The sequence below is a fragment of the Pogoniulus pusillus genome, chromosome 16 (genome assembly GCF_015220805.1).
Source record: "Pogoniulus pusillus isolate bPogPus1 chromosome 16, bPogPus1.pri, whole genome shotgun sequence".
NCBI classification, from domain to species: Eukaryota; Metazoa; Chordata; class Aves; order Piciformes; family Lybiidae; genus Pogoniulus; species Pogoniulus pusillus.
Window position 1 is genome coordinate 8,722,927 of NC_087279.1, and position 19,827 is coordinate 8,742,753.

General features: G+C 44.9%; 1 long non-coding RNA gene across 2 annotated transcripts in view; it reads left to right on the plus strand.

Moving 5' to 3' along the window:
- The window catches only part of LOC135182341 (uncharacterized), a 72,592-nt gene that overhangs the window by 1,122 nt on the left and 51,643 nt on the right, over positions 1-19,827 (plus strand). The window lies entirely within an intron of this gene.

Sequence of the window (19,827 nt, forward strand, 5' to 3'; positions counted from 1 at the left end):
CACCGAGTAGTGCCAGCTGCACTCTGTGTGGGGACGAGGTGAGCCCGGAGTGAGGAGCGGCTGGGGGGACTGAGGTTGTTCAGCCTGGAAAAGAGGGGGCTAAAGGGGGCTCCTCTCTGAAAGGAGGTTGGAGCTAGATGAGGGCTGGTCTCTGCTTCCAAGGAACAAGCTATGGGACAAGAGGAAACGGCCTCAGGTTGCACCAGGGGAGATTTAGATTGGACACGAGGGACAGTATTTTCCCCAAAAGGGTTTTCCAGCCCTGGTCTCCAACCAAAACAACTCTGTAATTACAAGGCCCCAGCTCTCAGCTGTGGGGCAAGCCTCAGGTGGGAGCTGTGGAGATGGCTTCCTTGTGAGGAGGGGCAAGGCTGAGCTCTCAGAGCGCTACACCACACCTCTGCTTGTCTGCTTGCTTTGTCTCTCTGCAGCAGTGTCCGCAGACTGCAAGCCAGCTGGCAAAGCAAAAAGAGTGAGGGGAAAATGACATTTTGTGTGGAGCACTCATCTTGAAATGAGTGATGAGCTCCATCGTGAGGGCCATAACTGACATATTGCGTGGAGCAGCCGTCCTGAAGTGAGTGATGGGCCTCATGCTGAGGGACATCTGAGATGGGTGAAGATTCATATCTGTGGGAGGTGAGGCAGAGAGAGAATTTTCAGCGTGAAGGAATTGGTTTTGGCTCTATAGCAAACTCCTGACACAGCCGTGACTCATGTAACTGCCTGGGATAGCACAGTGCTCCTTACACAAGTTGTTAGCAGGGGTGATTGTCATCGTGCAGCTCCTTACCCGAGCTGGATACATGAAGATGTGGTGGTGAAATTTGAAAAGTACCCAAATGTGCTAGTTTGGAGCTAGCACAGTTTGAAACCATCAAACAGCTGATGGTTTGATGAAACCATGAAACAGCTAGCTAGTTAGAAGCCATCACACCAGATTAAATGCAAAGCGTCTTTACCAGTTAGGAGCAGATCTCTCTTTTTCTGTTACCAGCTCAATATTTGCTCTTCAAATTCATAACCATACATGCAACTACAATGTAACTACTCTTTTGTTGTTTTGAAGTCAAGTTACAAAGTGCTGCTATCAAAGACAGAAAATCAAGATGTTTTGGCTTCAGAGACAGACTCTCAGTAGAGAAATCTGATTTTCAGCAGAGAGATGAGTGAAGTCACTGATGAAAAGCTGTGAAAATACATCATTCTTGTGATGTATTTTATTCCTGGGACAGGGAGAGCAGTGATGCTTATAAGGCCACATCAGAAGTGTAGCACAAATCTGAGAATATCAAGCTAGTGTTCTAAAGGTTATTTCCTAGACACCCTCTTTACATACAAGCCTATGGGCATTAATTGATTTGGAATGGTGATTCACATACAGAGGTGTGGAAGCTAAACCACAGAAGAGTTGGTTGTATTCCTGCCATCAAAGGACACAGCAATTCTCTGGTAACTTCAGGTTCATTCTTGGAGCTTAGAATCAGATGGTATCAAAGATGTCACTCTAGTTCAAAATTCCTTCTGTCAAATCAAGTCTCATTTAAATGGAAGTGGAGTTTGTCTGGGCTTGATGTATCTGCATTTCCTCATTGTGCAGATAGGGAATCACAGAATCCCAGCATCCCATCTCCGGGGTTGAAAGAGACCTCTGGGGATTATCCAGTCCAACCCCTTTGCTAAAGCAGGATCACTCCCCAGCAGGCTGCCCAGGATCACAATGTCCAGGCAGGTTTGGAATCTCTCCAGGGAAGGAAACTCCACATCCTCACTGGACAGCCTGCTCCTGGGCTCCAGTACCCTTACACCAAAGGAGCTTTTCCTTAGATTCAAGAGAAACCTCCTGGGTTCCAGTTTGTGTCCAGTGCCCTGCCCACCACTGAAAAGAGTCTGGACTCATCCTCTTGCCCCCCACCCTTTAGCTCTTACAGAGCATATATCAGATCACTACTCAGGCTCAACAGCCCCAGGGCTCTGAGCCTTTCCTCCTCACAGAGATGCTCCAGGCCCTTCAGCATCATTGTAGCCTGCACTGGACTCTCTCTAGTAGTTCCCTGTCCTTTTGGAGCTGGGGAGCCCAGAACTGGACCCAGCAGTCTGTATGTGGCCTCACTAGAGCAGAAGAACCTCTCTTGACCTGCTGGCTGCACTCTTAATACACCCCAATAGACTATTTGCCCTCTTGGCTTTGAGGGCATGTTGCTGACTCAAAGGGAACTTCACCACCAGCACTCCCATGTCCTTCTCTGCAGAGCTGCTTTCCCCCTCACCTGGGCTGGTTATTGTTGCATAGTTGCAGGACTCTTGTTATGTTTGAACTTCCTGAGGTTCTCTTCTGCCCAACCCTCCAGCCTGCCCAGGTCACATTACTGTGAGAAGTATATTGCAAGAAGAAGTAGACAAAACACACCAAAGCTATAGGTCAGTTGCTTTCCTTCACGTGGTGTTATCTTGGCACAGCCTTGAGAGGGAAACCGCAGCATACGCCACTGAGTCAATTAACTCCATCACACGTATTTCTTCATCTAAATATCTGCTCCTGTTTCTGATTATGAGCCCAGTCTGTGCTTCAGGCAGAAGTACTGCTATCTGAAGGACAAGCTGCCTTCAGAATGAGTCATGCTTGGGTTTTTTTTAGAATATTAATAATTGTGCAGACACTTTCACAAATATCTGGATCTCCCATTTTGTGATGAGACAGCAAATGACAGGGTGGCAGCTAAATGACTAGGCTGGGGCTTTGCAAAGCAAAGCCTGCAGATTAGAGTGAACCACAAAACAGGCGTGAGTCAGAATTGCCATATCGCTGTCAGGGGTCAAGAAGAGAGTGACAAGAGTGACCTTTGGGGAAGGACTGAAATAGCTTGGCCTAGAAAAGGCCAAATGGGCAAAACAGACCATTGCAGAGAGGGAAAAACAGAGTTTTGTGTGACCACTGGAAAAGAGTAGGAGCAAGGAGAGAGACTTACAGGGGTTTGTGGTAACAGGACAAGGGGGAATGGATTGAAGCTGGAAGAGGGGGGATTTAGACTGGAGGTTAGGAAGAAGTTCTTTCCAGTGAGGTTGGTGAGACACTGGAACTGGTTGCCCAAGGAGGTTGTGTCTGCCACTTCCCTGGAGGTGTTCAAGGCCAGGTTGGATGAGGCTTTGAGCAACCTGGGCTAGTGGGAGGTATCCCTGCCCGTGGCAGGGGGGTTGGAAGTGGATGATCTTTAAGGTCTCTTCCAACCCAAAGCATTTTGTGATTGTGTGGTTACTGCAAAATGATCTTGTAGCTGTGAGGGGAGGACAGCACTGTCATTACCTGGAAGGATTGTAGTCTGTCCATCACTGGGAATTTTAGGAGTAGGTTAAACAAACATCTTTCAGGAGCAATTCAGGTAAAGTTAATCCTGCTTCAAGACAAGGGCTTGCACTAAAAGCACCGACAAAGCCTCTCAGGGGAGTTTTCAGGGTTTATCCTTCCAGGAGCGTTTCTGATCCCTCTGCAGTGCGGCAGAAAGTGCAATGCTCCGTGCTGCCCTACGCAGGCTGAAGCCTGCAGCTCGCCCTCAGTCTGTCTTCATCTTCCCTGTTCTGTTTTACAGACTTTCAGCTCAGGAATCTCCTGGAGAGAACAGACTGTTTCATATTGACTCTGGCTTATTCATTGCTTCTAAGCAGAATGTTCAATTGCTCGCTGATTCTTGGTAGCCAAATTATTCTGTTGCTCTTTATTAAGATTGGAATGAATGTCAGCTTTCTGGAAGGACTAATAGGAGCCTCTTTTCCATACTGTGATGAGAACAATTTGGTTGTAGCTTTCCAGTTTCAGAAATGCTTTGCTTCAAACCTTGACACAGTTGCCTTAGCTGCATGATTTTTAGTCATCTGTGGCCTGACTGTCAATGTCGTCAAATTGTAGAATGGATGCAGTTGGAAGGGACCTTAAGGATCACCTCCAACTAGATCAGGCTGCTGAGAACCTTATCCAAGCTGGCTTTCAGCACTTCCCAGGGATGAGGCTTCAATAACTTCTCTGGGCAACCTGTTCCAGTGTCTTAATACCTCTTAGTAACAAATGTCTTCTGAATCATAGAATCAACCAAGAAGAAACCTCCAAGATCATCCAGTCCAACCTATCACCCAGCCCTGTCCAATCAACTAGACCATGGCACTGCTCTGATTTCAAACCACTGCCCCTTGGCCTGTCACCACAGGCACTTAGGATCTCTGGACATCCCTTCCAACCTCTGTGATTCTTAGGCTTTTTAAAAGAAAAAGGAATGTTAGCCTGTAAAACTAGTTGCCTATGTAGCACTCTGAGGAGAGTCACTCATAGGTCATTCTTTTATGATTTTATACTTGTAATGGCTTTAGTTAATTTTGGGTAAATTTAGCATAGAATCCCATGAAATTGGATTCCTCACAAGGTTCATTTCTGACTCTGATTGCCACAGTTTTCTTACCCCATCGTAGTTGTAGTCAGCCAAAGAAATTTTATTACACTTTCTTTTCAGTGATGCTTGCTTCTTTCTCACAAGGTGATTTGAACAGTAGCTGGAGGATGGGCTGTAGTTATTTACATTATCCAGCTCCAGTTTCCTTGGGCTGACAGAAATTCCCATGGAAATTCTGTTTGCATTAACTTTGACAGAGATAGGGAGCTGGTTTTGGAAACTTAAAAAACCTTCAACGACTAGGGAATAGTTTTCATTTTTATTAATATGCAGTATCTTCATTTTGTTTATTAAAGACATAAATCAAGGTTAGTTTCTGCTGAGCCTCAGATAATTTTCACAGGACACACACACCAAAAAAAAAAAAAAAAAAGACAAGGCAGACATATGTTGGCCAAGCATCAACCCAGTAAAAAAAATCCCAAAACAGCAGAAATCCCAAGGTGGAAGGCAATAAAATGAATAGCATGAGAAAAGAGGATGTTAAAATTGAGCTTGTCATTAGCATACTTACTCAAGACACGGAAAATGAGGTTGTGTTCTTGGAGGTTAAATGCCCTTGGAGGAGGAATTCTTGCAGAACCACTTGATCCAGCTGACATCCCATCAGATCAGTCTCTCTCTGCAGACAATCACAGAGTTATATCAGTTGGAAAAGACCTTTAATATCATCAAACCTGTCCATTCTCTAACTCTGCCAGTCTTGGGCCAATCCATGTCCCTCAGCACGGATCTCTGCATCTTGGAAACCCCTCCAAGGATGGGGATTCAGCTGCCTCTCTGGGCAGCCTGTGCCAGGGTTTGAGAGCCCTTCCAGGAAAGAAGTGCAGCTTGAGGACATTTCTTCTCATCCTATCACTTGCTACTGTGGAGAAGAGAGCAACCCCCACCATGCTCCAACCTCTTTTCAGGGAGTGGCAGAGTTTGAGGTCTCCTCTCAGCCTCCTCCAGGCTAAAAACCTCCAGGTCCCTCAGCTGCTCCTCACTGGCCCTGTTTCTCCAGCCTCTACCCCAGCTTTGTTGCCCTTCTCTGGACTCACTCCAGCACCTCAGTACCTTTCTGTAAAGACACCATAGTGCAGTGTCTCTTTGTTGTCCTTATAGCTACCTCTCAATTTGTATGACAAAATACACACCTTTGAAAATCTGAATGTTGATTTTTCCCTGCATCAAGGCTTTCAACCCCTCCAAAATGATTTTTTCCCTCCTCCCCATGGACACTAATGCAAAAGGTCTGGACTTGCAATTTTAAGGGAAATTAAGGGCACTTAGAACCTCTGATTTTTGCCCATCCCTTATGCTCCCACATCAGATTGATTTACCTTTTGTGGAGAAACATTTGTTCCCTCATGGCTCGTTAGTTTTTCTGCTTCATCAGCCACCCAGTTAAGTGACCCACAGCTTCTGTTTTGACAAATTCTGGCTCTGTCACCTTCACCTCCTGCAATTAAGCAATGGGCCAGGCAGTGAAAATCAAGGACAGACCTCTAGTCTCCAGAAAGATCAGGAAAAGTCCCTTTGCGTTTATTCTGTCTTTCTGTTGGGAAGAGAACTGTAATCATGGGATGCCTCCACTAGATGTCCATATTTCAGCAATTTTCCTTCGTAACTTCAGTGAAGGCAGCTGCCAGTACATCCAAATGAAAAGCTGTAAATACGAGGTAGCTTTTCATATTAGTGAAGGTGTGCCCCTGGCTTTTGGTCTAAAACCGCACCAGATCTGTTGCAAAGCCCTTAGAAAACACTTTCGTTTACATCTTGTTCTCTCAAAGAAGGTCCTTTAAGGCTGTCAGACTTTCCAGGGGCTGAACATTATCCCTCTGGTTGTTTACATCCTTGCCTTGCTCATTATTTTTCCCAATTATTATGTGCTTTGTATTCACTCATGGGAACAAATACTTGGTTTGGATAAAGCTTTCAGGATCCTTACTCTTTGGTTGGGGTTTTGGTGAAGTTTTTTTTTCAGTTTGGCTGTTTTTTTTCTGTGCAGTCTCTGTTTTGAGTTCAGCTCTCTGCATGTTCCAAACCTACTGGCTCAGGTTTTTAGATATGCCTGCATAGTTGTAAAATAATTGCTTTGCTCATTACATTTCTCTTCAAATATTGATGGCTAATATTTACCTACTTTCTCTGGGTGTCTAATGGGTGTTGGAAAGCACAGTAATGCTCATGTGCACATAAGTAGGATAACTGAGCTTGTGTTCTTTTTGTGCTCACAAATTTAAACAAACTGAGTGTAGACAGCCTTTTGGCCCTGGTGTTCAGTGACTGAAGAAGCTTTTCTGCAGAGGGTGTTGGATTAGACAACCTTTGGAGGTCCCTTCCAATCCAGGCCGTTCTATGATTCTAAGAGCAAGGCGCACATCATTTTAAGTGGATGCTCATCTTCTCTTGAAGCAGTGAGTGTTGTGGCATGAAAAACGCCAGGATACAACTCCAAATGTCTCTTTGTATACGCTAGCAGAAGAGGATCACTGTTGTAGCTCTGCTCATCTGCCTCAGCAGATCAAGAGAGTCATGAGAGAGTCTTGGCTGTGCTCAGGCCACACTTCAAATACTGGGTTCAATTTTCGGGCCCTGAGTACAAAAAGGGCATTGAGGTGCTGGAGCAGATGCAGAGAAGCACAGTGAAGCTGGTGAAGGGTCTGGAGAACAGGGCTGGTGAGGAGCAACTGAGGGAACTGGGATTGTTTAGCCTGGAGAAAAGGAGGCTGAGGGGAGACCTCCTCTCTACAGCTGCCTGGAGGGAGGTAGGGGTTGGTTTCTTCTCCCTGCTAATGAGTAATAAGTGACAGGGCAAGAGGAAATAGCGACAGGTTGCATCAGATGTGGTTTGAGTTGGATATTACAACTACTTCTTCCCCCAGAATAGTGGTAAAGCCCTGGAAGCTTTCATAGAGACATGGTGCTGAGGGATGTGGGTTAGCAACAAACTTGGCTATGCTGGGTTTGAAGTTAACTCAATGATCCTGGAGTTCTTTTTCAACCTTAATGATTCTATGATCCTATCTTTATCATCCTACATTGGTGACATTCTTGCTGACTTCCTCACTTACCTGTTTTACCACAGTGATACCAATTTATGTCTTCTGTAATGGTTTGTCACTAAACCCAGGTCAGAGCCCAGGGATTTTAGGTCAAGTATAGGGAATTCCAAGAAGCTAAAATGAAGGCCTTATTTAAAATTCTAGGATTCCTTTCTAGGAATAACCCAGGAGAGAGGCTTTCTTCACTGTTTTTCTTCTGGTTTCCCAGGCATTTTCAGTTTTGTTAAGTGTAAGGATGGAATACATTTCAGAGAATGCTATGTACCAGATCCTTTTGAGGCAGCTGCCAGGACCAGATGCAAACTAGGCATTAAGTGACTTCTGATTCCCATAGATCTGAGTATAAGACCTACAACTGAATGTGTCTCCACCACTTCTACCTCATTTACAGTCTTGAGGACACAGACTAGGCTATTTCTATGATAAAACACAATAAAAATTTGGTGTCACTCCGTTTTATAGAATCATAGAATCCTCAAGGCTGGAAAAGACCTCTAGGATCATCAAGTCCAACCACATCTGATCCAGGAATGTGCTTTAACAGGACTCTCTGCCTTTAAGCACATGCACAATCCTGCTGGATTCAGCTGAAATGTGTCTCAGAGCTCATCCGAAATTCTCCCTAGGTTCATGTGTCATGACTGACAAAAGGACGAAATAACAAGCAAATCAAGATAAACCCCTAAATCATCACATTCTAAGAACTGAAATAAACCAAATAAATCAGTTTGTTGCCAAAAGAATATACATTTTTAAGCAGAAATAAACCCCAGAACATCCTCTAATGGAATATATCCCAATCTTGACTATTTACTTTCCGCTTGTTTAATAACAGGAAAAGGTTTGTAGCTCTTTTGTTGAGTTTTACATGTCAGCATCTTAATATTCTTATGGTATTCTTGAAAGATTTTACCAGGAAAAACATACTGGTGCCATGCCCTGTAGTAGGAAATGTTCTGTTTATTTTAAATGCATTGATGAGCACACTCAAAGGCAAACAATTACCTATCGTAAAGCGAGGGAGCAACTCTTAATGGCTCGATGTCTCATTTGTACTTCTTTGTATAGTTCCTTGGCTCATTTGTCCCTGCCCTTCCTGTGTTCAGCTTGTTACCTCTCGCTGTACCTTTTGAACTTCAGTATAGATTAAATCCTTCTCTCTTTTTTTCAGTATTTTTTTTTTCCCCATTACCTGCTGGGTTATGCTGCTTTCAGTGCATCTAAGCCACAGTGAGCGTCAGAAAAGACTGGATGAGGCACTTAGTGCCATGGTCTAGTTGACTGGATAAGGCTGGGTGCTAGGTTGGACTGGATGATCTTGGAGGTCTCTTCCAACCTGGTTGATTCTATGATTTCTATGGTTTCTCATATATCTATTGCTGGATCCATAGGACAGGGATTGTCCTTGGCATGAAGAAGTGGATCCCAACACTGAACTCCTGCTTGTTTAAATCTAATCTAGGTTAGACTCTGAAAGCAGATGGTTAGACCTCTTACAGAAGCGTTTCAACCTCTTTTGGCTTGTTCTATTGTGGCAGCTGCTGTAACTACAGTGAGTTTGGGCCTAATCATGTTTAAAAAGTAGGAGAGTTCTGCCACTGTGGGACAGAGCAGAGTCTATCAAACAGGGTAGTTCTCCTCACATAGTTAGAGCATGATGTGGGCTTGTTTAAACAGTGAGTAAGGTACAAACAGCCAGTGGCTGGGTTCCCTGCAGTTATAGCTGTGGGCACAGTGGTGTTTGAAATCCAGGCTTCAGACTGAAAAAAAGACAAAAAGGAGGCAAGAAAGTAAATAACTCATAAAAGGAAGTGCAAACAGTAGGGAAATCTTGTTTCCATCTGTCAAGCTGTGTAAAGTCATACTGAAAAGTTAGCTTTAGGGAGACTACTGGGGCTCTGACTTTGAGGATATCTTACTTGGAGTAGCAGTGGGAGGATGAGTGATCTTCACCCAATTGTTCTGCATCTTCACTAACAGCCACAAAGCAAATGCAGACACCAAGGTTTCAGAGGTGTCAGGCTCAGAGACCCAGGCTTCACTGGTCTTGGGTTGGATTAGGCATAGTGTGGCCAGCAGGACCACAGCGATGATTGTCCCCTTGTACTCAGCACTGGTGACGCCACACCTTGTGTACTGGGTTCCATTTTGGGGCCCTCTTGAAAATGGGAAGGTTCAGGTAAACATGAGGACATAATTCTTTAAGGGTAGTGGAGCACTGAAGTGTGCTGCCCAGAGAGGTAGTAGAGTCTGTCTCTGGAGTCACTCAAAGCTTGCCTGGATATTGTGATCCCAGGTAATCTGTTCCAGGTGAACCAGTTCTGGCAGGGGGATTGGACTCAGTGATCTCCAGAGATCCCTTCCAGCCACTGTCAGTCTGTGATTCTGTGTGAATTTAAATGCTTTTCAGTAGTGAGGTCACTGCTAAACCATGTCCCTCAGCACCACATCTGCCACATTGTAGAAGGCTTCATTTTCATTGCTCAAAACACAGGCTTTTACACCTTGAAATAAATAACTGCAGGAACTATTCTGAAGTAAAAAGAGAAGCCCAAACAGATTATTTTTACCATGATGTAACTCTGCTATCCAAACCCACACTTGGAGCTGACCTTGGTGTACATAACTCAAGGCTAAGCTGAAGCTCTTGGTCTTCACCGTGCTTCTGCACTTGAGTTGCCACAAAGCAAACCCCTTGGCTTTCTTAGAAGTCAAGTCAAGCTCTTACTCTACCCTTCTGTAAGGTTATTTTCACATGTGATAAAACTTACAAGAAGCTGCAATTCTTTTGCATCTTCCATAAATCCAGAGCAGAGGCTTGTGGCCAGGCAGTATGGATGTCTGCATTAGAATGTGGTCAGTCCTGTCGTTGCATTGTGGCATGTTATGAAACCTGCTGTGCAACTCCTGACGTGATTGGATTTTGTACTGCAAGGGAAGAAGATGATTAGCAGTCAGATGACTGCTAGGTGGTGGTATTCAGAGATGTGAAATGACAGATGTGCAAACTGTACACATGTAACTGAATGTCCCAGCAAAGCTACACAGGAACACTTCATTTCTCATCTCCTTTCCCTGGCAGTAGCAGACAGAAATCACACACGTGATTTGCTGATCTAAAATGTATTGGCTTCCATCATTTATCAGAGAATTGTTTCATTTGGAAAAGCCTTCTGAGATCACCCAGTCCAACTGTCAACTCAACACCACCATAGCCACTGAGCCGTGTTCCCAAGTGCTATGTCCACATGTTTCTTGAACACCTCCAGGGATGTCAACTCCAGCACCTCCCTGGGTAGCCTGTTCCAATGCCTGACCACTTTTGCAGCATAGGAGGTTTTTCTAGTTTCCAACCTAAACCTCTCCTGGCACAATTTCAGGCCATTTTCTCTTGTCCTGCCACTGGGTACTAGGGAGAACATACCCACCTCATTGCAACCTCCTTGCAAGGAGTCTTAGAGACCAGCAAGGTCTTCCCTCAGCCTCCTTTGCTCCAGGCTGAACAACCCCACTTTCCTCAGCTGTTTCTTAGCAGGCTGTTCTCCAGATCCTTCACTGGGTCATGGATGTGATTTCCATCCTGTTGCAACCTGAGAAGTTAGAGAGAAATGAGGAAGTAGTATTTGAATTGTTGAACACCTTCAACCTGTCACAGTAGCAGAACTCCATCTAGAGACGAGTATGTTCCATGCATTGTGTAATATCTGCAGAGTCCTGTAGGAGAATCAGAATCCTTGAAATGCCTTTAGGGCACTGGATTAAGCATTTGGATCCTGGATTAGGAAAATCACTTGTAGCTGAAAGCACCCTGGCAAGGTTCATGTGCATGCTTGTTAAAGCTTTCGTGCTGTGGAACATCTTACTCCTACTCAATTTGTTCTAGATGTGGTGATTGTATAAGTTTAAGATATAAAATGCCTAGAGCAATGGGATTAAACTTGCTGGTCTGCCATGGCATTGTCCACCTGGGGTGAACAGAGAGTCCGTGTGTGCTGGCACACAGAACTTACTCATCCAGGGACCGGTAGTAGAACCATATTGTGAAGGGGCAGACTGCTGAGGATGCAGCCCAAGACATGGTTTGGTGGCAAGAGCACACTCTTGGTTCATGTCCAGCTTTTCACCCACCACCAACCCCAAGTCCTTCTCTTCAGGGCTGCTCTTCAGACCTTCGTCCCCCAGCCTGTGTTGAATCTGGGGATTCTCCCAATCCAGGTGTAGGACCTTGCAGTTGGCCTTATTGAATGTCATGCACCCACTTCTTGAGCTTGTCCAGGTCCCTGTGGGTGGATCCCATCCCTTAGGCATGTCAACTGTACCACAACACCACCATGGTGTCATCTGCAAGCACACTGAGGGTATGCCTTGATCCCAGTAGCTGTATCGTTGATACTAAACAACATTGGTCCTAGTTCTCAGTTTATAGTAGCTACTCATGCCTTGCCTCAACCTTTTCTAGGGCAGAGTCTGTTTTCAAATGCAGCCTTAGAGCAGCAAACTAGAATCTCCCTGCTTGGATCCTTGATACAGCTTCAGTGCAAATGTTGTGGCAGCATGTATAATTATTTAAAGCTGAAGTTCCTCAGTGTTAAGTCTCACAGGTTCCAAATTAGTGACACTTTTATAAAGTTCCTGGTGCTAATCTGTGGAATTTATAACGAAGGTGTTGAAATCGCTTCCCTTTTTGCTGACTCATTTCCCACCACTACCCACCCAGGGGGAGAGCTGATGGCCTCGGAAAGCCCCTCTGAGAAGTTCAGGGCACAGAGTTGCCATCTGTACTACGAAAAGCACACTGAACTGCACTGAACTCTCAACTCTAGCTCAGCCTAGAATTTGGACTTTTTCCCTGCCATTGCTGCAAGCCCAAGGCTGCTGCAGAGCCTCTTGTTGTGATCGGCTGTGACTCAGGCGCTCAGGTACTCTTGTATTTACTAAATATCTCAATCACCATGGATTTATCTTGCCAAGAGAAGTTAAATGGTTACATATTAAGAAGATTTTATAAGCATGCTGTGCCACAGTAAACATGAGTAAAAGCTGTTCTTAAACTATTTCTGTCTTCTGTTGGGAAACAGATTATTGAGGCTTGAAGGGGAAGACTGCTTAGTAAAAGGAAGGAGAGTTAAATGTACCGAGGTTTCAAAGGAACTCTGCTTTGCTGATTAAGTACTTTCTACAGAAATGCAACTAATGTTTCCTTTTTAATTCTTAAATCAGGCCTAACTGCCAGTAAATTACTCTCTTTACAGCGGGTGGAAGTTTATTTTTAGTCACCAGGACAGTATAGATTAAGGCAGGAGGCTAAAAATCAAGGCGTCTGCAGGCTAAAATAGCCTGCCACACATTTAACTCTTGGTGTCAACTCATTCGTCTCAGTGGGGCTCAGCTTAACTTGCTGTTAGAGGTGACTTTCCAGTAGCCATCTGCCAAGGCTGTGAAGCTGCCTTACGTCTGAGTCCCTTTTCTTATCTTTCTGAAAGCATTTCTGAAAGTTTTTAAGCTTTGACTGTGACGGGGTTGAACTTACACTACTTTGGGACTGGAGCTGGAATTTCATCTTCTTGTCAATCAACTTGCCCATTAATCCAAGTGCAGAGCTCCCTGTGGATGTCTGTTGAGTGGTGGGTACTACCACCACATGAATACCTGTCTCAATGTGGGATAGACACAATTGTTCAAAACAGGTCTTTCACCAAATGTTTCATGTCACCATATGCCAAGCTGGTAACTGTCTGGAAAGGGACAGAATTAGATTGCTTAGATACTTGCTTAGCTGTTTTTTGGTTTCTTCTGAACAGGTTGTCACCCTGCTCCAAATTGAGAGACCCAAGATATCCACATTGAAATTAGTGATTGGCCTTTGTTTTTGGAGATATTTGTGTCCACTGTAGTTTACCAAACTAGTTTAGCCTGAGCTGCTACTTATCCCTCATCTTGTTGGATCAACACATAGGTAAAGCAATTCTGATACAGTCAGCATAAAGTGTTTGCTACCTGATCAAAGAACACAGCATTCTCTGTCATGTCATCTGGCTTTCAGAAGTGTTGAAAGATTAAATTGGGAAGCTCCCTGAGACCCATACAAAACCTCTGGTAAATACACTGTTTGGTTTAAATTAAGAGCAAATCTACTCTGAAAATTTGAGTTCACACAGTGCTGCTCCTCCCATAGAGCTGTACTTTGTTTCTATCAGCTGATAGTTAAAAGCCTTGGTTTTTTTCGCTCCTCTTCAGCCTGTGGAGTTAACACAACTTCAGGTGAGAGAACTGCTGATTGTAGTTCATCTTCTGAAACTTCAATTGGTTACACCTATACAAAGTCATTGTCAGTGACAAGTGGGGCACTAGGGCATAGTTTGCTGATATCAGGCACAGAAATGGGCCTAATATGACCTCTTGAACTTTATACTTTTGGACTCATGTCAGGAACCTGAAAGAATCTTCTCTTGTGTTCCAGAACCCAATCACAGAGTCATAGAATTGTTTCAATTGGAGATGACCTTTAAGATCATCCAGTCCAACCATTATTTAACTCTTGCCAGCTCTGGTGCTAAACCATGTCCCTCAGCACCACATCTTTGAAACACCTTCAGGGATAGGCATTCAACCACCTGCCCAGGGCTCTTGGTCCAGTGTTGGAAAGTCCTGTCAGAGAAGTTTCCTCTAATATGAGGTACTGGAGCATGTCCAGAGAAGGGCTCCAAGGCTGGTGAGGGGGCTGGAGCACAAGCCCGACAAGGAGCAGCTGAGGGAGCTGGGGTTGTTCAGCCTGGAGACAAGGCGGCTCAGGGAGACCTCATTGCTCTCTACAACTACCTGAAAGGAGGCTGTAGCCAATCAGAGGTTGGTCTCTTCTACCAGGCAGCCAGTGACAGAACAAGAGGAGACACAGCCTCAAAGTGTGCCAGGGTAGGTTTAGGCTGGACACTGGGAAGAAATTTTTCATGGAACAAGTGATTGGCATTGGAATGAACTGCCCGGGAAGATGGTGGTGTCACCATCCCTGGAGGTGTTTAAAAGGAGGCTGGATGAGGCAATTAGTGCCATGGTTTTGTTAATTAGAAGGGTTGGGTGATAGATTGGACATGATGGTCCTAGAGGTCTCTTCCAACCTGGTGAATTCTGTGATGGTGTATATCCAGCCTAAACCTCTCCTGGTGCAACTTGGGCACATTTCTTTTCATCCTATTACTTTTAGACCAACCCCCACCTCACTCCATCCTCCTTTCAGGGAGTTGTAGACTTTGAGGTCTCCCCTCAGCCTCCTTTTCTCCAGGCTAAACAACCCCAGTTCCCTCATCTGCTTCTCACCAGCCCTATTCTCCAGACTTTTCACCAGCTTCATTTCCCTTCTCTGGACATACTCTAGCATCAAAATGTCCTTCTTGTTGTGAGAGGCCCAAAACTGAACCCAGTGCCCAGGGTGTGTCATCACTAGGCTAAATTTGGCAGTCTTGTAGTATGCAAAAGAACGTTCCTGCAGTGTCTGGAGACAGTCTGACTTCTTGTACACAGAAATCTACATGCCTCTTGTCCACAAACACATGGTAAAGGCATGTACCAGTCCTTACTGCTTGCTGTGGAAACTGTACAAAGTAAATAGCCATGGATTCCTGCAGGAATCTTGGGATTTGAGGATGCTGGATGCTACATTATATTAATGGCATGGCTATCAAAAGACAGGCTGCTGTCAGTAATTGATGGCATGTCTGGGGACTCCAGATTGTTAACACAACTCACTGCAAGACTGCAGCATGATTGCATCAATTCTTGCAATGGGTGCATGAATCCCTTGAGCCAATGCTGTCTGATTGAAAAATGAGTCGTGGTTGGATTTAAATACTTGGAATAAATAAGACTGCAACTGACTGTTATGCAAGGTCTGTATACTTTCCCCATAGCCTTCCACAAAAATGCCACATTTCTGACACCTTTCCAGCAGGCTGCTTAGATGCACCATGGCAGTGGCAAACAGGATGTGAGAATACAAGTATGAGACCTTCTTGGTCTCTATGACTCCCTGAAAGAGGGCTGGAGAAAAGTCAAGGTTGGTCTCTTCTCCCTTGTAACAAGTGATAGGATGAGAGGTAATGTCCCCAAGGTGCACCATGAGAGGTTTAGGTTGGATATGATTCTGTGATACCAGAAAGGACTCTCCAATACTGGCACAGGCTGCCCAGAAAGGTGGTTGAATCCCCATTCCTGGAGCTGTTTCAAAGAGGCAGAGCTATGGTGCTGAGGGACATGGGTTAGCCTTAGACTTGGTATAGTTACAGAATAGTTGGACTTAATAATCTTAAAGATCTTTTCCAGCTAAAACAGTTCTATGATTCTATCAATATTTGGTCCTGTTCCCCATTCCAACATGTGATTGGCATTCCCAGTCTCCTTTGCAACATGGAATGAAGCCACTTCCACACTACTTTGATCTCAATAGAGAATGGAACTCTTATTTAAGACCTACTATTTCTTATAATTCCTTACAAGAACCCTTTAAAAGTAATTATTCAACCCAAAATTAATTTAAAAATGATTATGTATTCATAGGAATAGTAGCATCTATCTAAATGCAAATTTACTCCTTCATCCTATCAAGGATCTGTAATACATATTTCAAATCTGTCTAAACCTCCTTACTCCATAAGGAATATTCTGGTCTCTTAGGTAAGCAGCAAGAATTCAGAGAGGCTTTGTAACCTGCACTCGTGGTTTGTATGCAGGTTGCAGCAAATTGGACAGACCCCTAAAAAGGTGGATTGAAGTCATACTGCTCTTAAGGACAGAGTTTAACTCTTTGTTCACCTCTACAGCTTGTAAACAGCTGTAATAGGAGAAGTTCAGAGTATGAACCATAGAAAAGGCCCTTCCATGGCATCTGATAAAATGGGAGCCTTCTGTTTGTTCCTGTACCACTAGGACCATTGCTTGTTTACATCACTGAGGAATTCTATGTCAATTAAAACGTGAGAGGTGCTCACTAAAATGAATTCCTTGCTTCTGCCTGTGGTTGTTTCTGATATTTCAAGGACATTAAGTCAGAGCAGAGAGCTGAAACAAACCCATGTTACTCAAAATCAGACTCACAGACTGGTTCCGGTTGGAAGGGAACTTAAAGATCATCTAGTTCTGACTCCCTTGGCATAGGGAGGTCACCTCCCACTAGACCAGCTTGCTCAAGACCCCATCTCACCTGGCTTGGAAAAATTCCAGACTTGGAGCCTCCGCAGTTTCTCTGGCCCACCTCTTCTAGTGCCTCATCACACAGAGGGCGTGAAAGCAGAATGCAAAGTGCTGCATTTCTGCCAAAGCTGCAGCCTTTGCTGGAGCCAGTCATGGTTGTGTGAAAAATACACACGGTAGGCTAAGGACCTAACCCTCATGGCTTTGAACTTCTTGTCAAGAGGTAATCCCTTTCTCAGCATGTAGCTGAAGCAGCCAGGTTATGTGAGGCTTCAGAAGGCTTGTAGTGATAGGATGAGGGGCAGTGGCTTTGAGCTTGAAGAGAGTAGCTTGAGACTGGAGACAGGAAGAAATTCTTGAGAGTGAGGGTGGGGAGACACTGGAAGAGGTTGTCCAGGGAGGTTGTGGCTGCTCCCTCCGTGGACTTGTTTAAGGCCATGTTGGAATGAGCTATGAACAGCCTGGGCTAGTGGGAGATGTCCCTGCCTATGGCAGGGAGTTTGGAACTAGATAATGTTTAAGGTCCCTTCTAACCCAACCCATTCTGTGAGTCTGAATCTGTGAAAATCTCATGATTCCAGCTCTGAAGCTGTAGATGTAGCTGTACAATGGCTCTCATTCAGCCTGTTTCACACAAACTAAGATGGGTTTGTACCTTTGAAACCTCCAATGTCAGCGTGGCTTCTCTGCTGCTCACACAAGTGCAAGACAACCACATGCATGGTCCTGCTCTGGCAGGGGGGTTGGACTCGATCTATGAAAGTCTCTTCCAGCCCCTAACGTCCTGTGATCCTGCGTATGACAACTGCTGCAAGGCTAAATGTTATTCAGGTTATTTCTACCTCTCGTCTTTCAGTAAGAGGTTTAGGATTAGGAAGGATCATGGAGCTCATCACTGTAATTTTGACTTCTGCAGAGAGTTTCCATGTAGATAATCACCCCAGTGTATCTTCCACATACCAGAACTTCAAGGCAAGCTCAGCTATTTAGTCTCTGCCATGCTGCTGCAGAGTTAAATGATGTCAGTGCCCATTAAAGTTCTTCACTGCGTATGATATAACCACTTCTGTTTGCATCACAGGATCCCTAAGCTAGGGCTGCTAGCTGCTCTCTGAAGAGCTCAGAGGTGTGATCTGATTTAATTTTCTTTGAGGCAGTATGTAATTAGAATGAGCAGATTCCAATTATCAGTGAAGAAAGGAGGAGAGCAGCTTACTTCACAAGAAGAGCAGGAGCCTACTATATCTTATCATTGTACAGCCAAAACAAGAAAGGAGGTGCCAAAGCTCTCTCCAGAGATATCCTGCTGCTATCTGTCTAGTGCCATTGAACAGAAAGGTCCAATGTCATTGGGGTCTGACTGTGCTACACAGTATTTTGGTGGCATTAACAGGACATGTAACTCTGCTCCAGGGCTCCAGCACCCTCACACCAAAGAAGTTTCTGTTCTTGTTCAGATGGAACCTCCTGGCTTCCAGTTTTGCCTGTTGTTCCATGTCCTGTCACTGGGCACCACTGACAAGAGTCTGTCCCTATCCTCTTGCACCTTTAGCTCTTGCTTGGCACTGAGTAAATCCCATCTCAGGCTGCTCTTCATCATGCTCAACAGCCCCGGGGCTCTTAGCCTTTCCTTCTCACAGAGATGCCTCAGGCCTCTCACCATCTTTATAACCTGCACTAGACTCTCCAGTAGTTCCCTGTTTCTCTTGAGCTGGAGAGGCCAGAGGTAGATCCAGTACTTCAGATGTGTCCTCACTAAGGCAGAGTAGAAGGGCAAGAGAACCTCCCTTGATCTGCTGGCCGCACTCTTCTAAATGCACTCTTCACTGGGATCTTCCCTAATTTTGAGAAATTTTTGTACAAGTGAGAAAGGCATCTCAGGAAGATTAAGGTGACTTTAAGGCTAAATACTAAGAAAAAATTGCTCTTAAGATCCCAAGAAATGGAACTTAGCACAGAAGAGATATTCTTCCATTATGGTCTTTCAGTTTCCCTTAACTTCTAAACCAAACTTCTCTTGTTTAATGGTGTTCCAGTTGCATCTGCAGACGCTCTACATCATGATGATCAGAGGGCTGGAGCACCTCTCCTGTAAGGACAGACTGAAAGAGTTGGGGCTGTGCAGTCTGCAGAAGAGGAGGCTCTGGGGTGACCTTATTGTGGCCTTCCAGTAGCTGAAGGAGGCCTACGGAAATGCTGAGGAGGGATTTCTTAGACTATCAGGTAGTGACAGGACTAGGGGGGCTGGAGCAAAGCTGGAGGTGGGGAGATTCAGACTGGACATGAGGAGGAAATTCCTCACCATGAGAGTGGCGAGAGCCTGGAATGGGTTGCCCAGGGAGCTGGTTGAAGCCCCATCCCTGGTGGTGTGTAAGACCAGGCTGGATGAGGCTGTGGCCAGCCTGCTCTAGGGTAGGGTGTTCCTGCCCATAGCAGGGGGTTTGGAAGTAGATGATGCTTGTGGTCCCTTCCAACTCTGACTGACTCTATGATTTCCCTCCCTTTATGAACATGATCTTAGACCTTAACAGACAAGATTTGATCACCATACTTCAGACCCATCACTCTAAAGGCACTTGGGGCAAACAGACAATGAGAAGGTCTTCCCGTTGTGGAGTTGTGCCAGATATCTGCTATCCATGTGGCTTTGACTGCTGCTGAGATGAGGTAAAACCTTTACTGCCTTTTGCAGAGGCAGACCTATTGCAGCACTGCAAGCTCCTGTTGCATCAACGTGAGGTTTCAAAATAGAGTCAAGCAAACTTGGCCCAATATTGTTTATTTCTTTGATATATTAATGTCTAGGAAAGCAGCAGCATTACTGACAGCAAGAGGATGCCAAGCATCTGTCCTTAGCTTTCAATGACCCTAGGGAAGCAACCCCAAATCCACATAGTTGAATTGGCACAGGGTTTTGTGGGCTGTGGAGGGGTGGGAATGTGGGCAGGCATATTTCTGGAGCTATAATTAATCCTGCTTCTTGTATGGGTGTGATTTATGTGACGGCCTCAGCGCTGCGGGAATAAAGGAGTTGTTAGCAGAGATGTGGAGGTACATTATTTGGAGAAAGAAGGCTATCCAGCAATTTCACTGTCCTTACCAAACCAACATCTTGGAATGGCTTTCTTAAAATACAGGAGCATACTGCCAAGAACCAT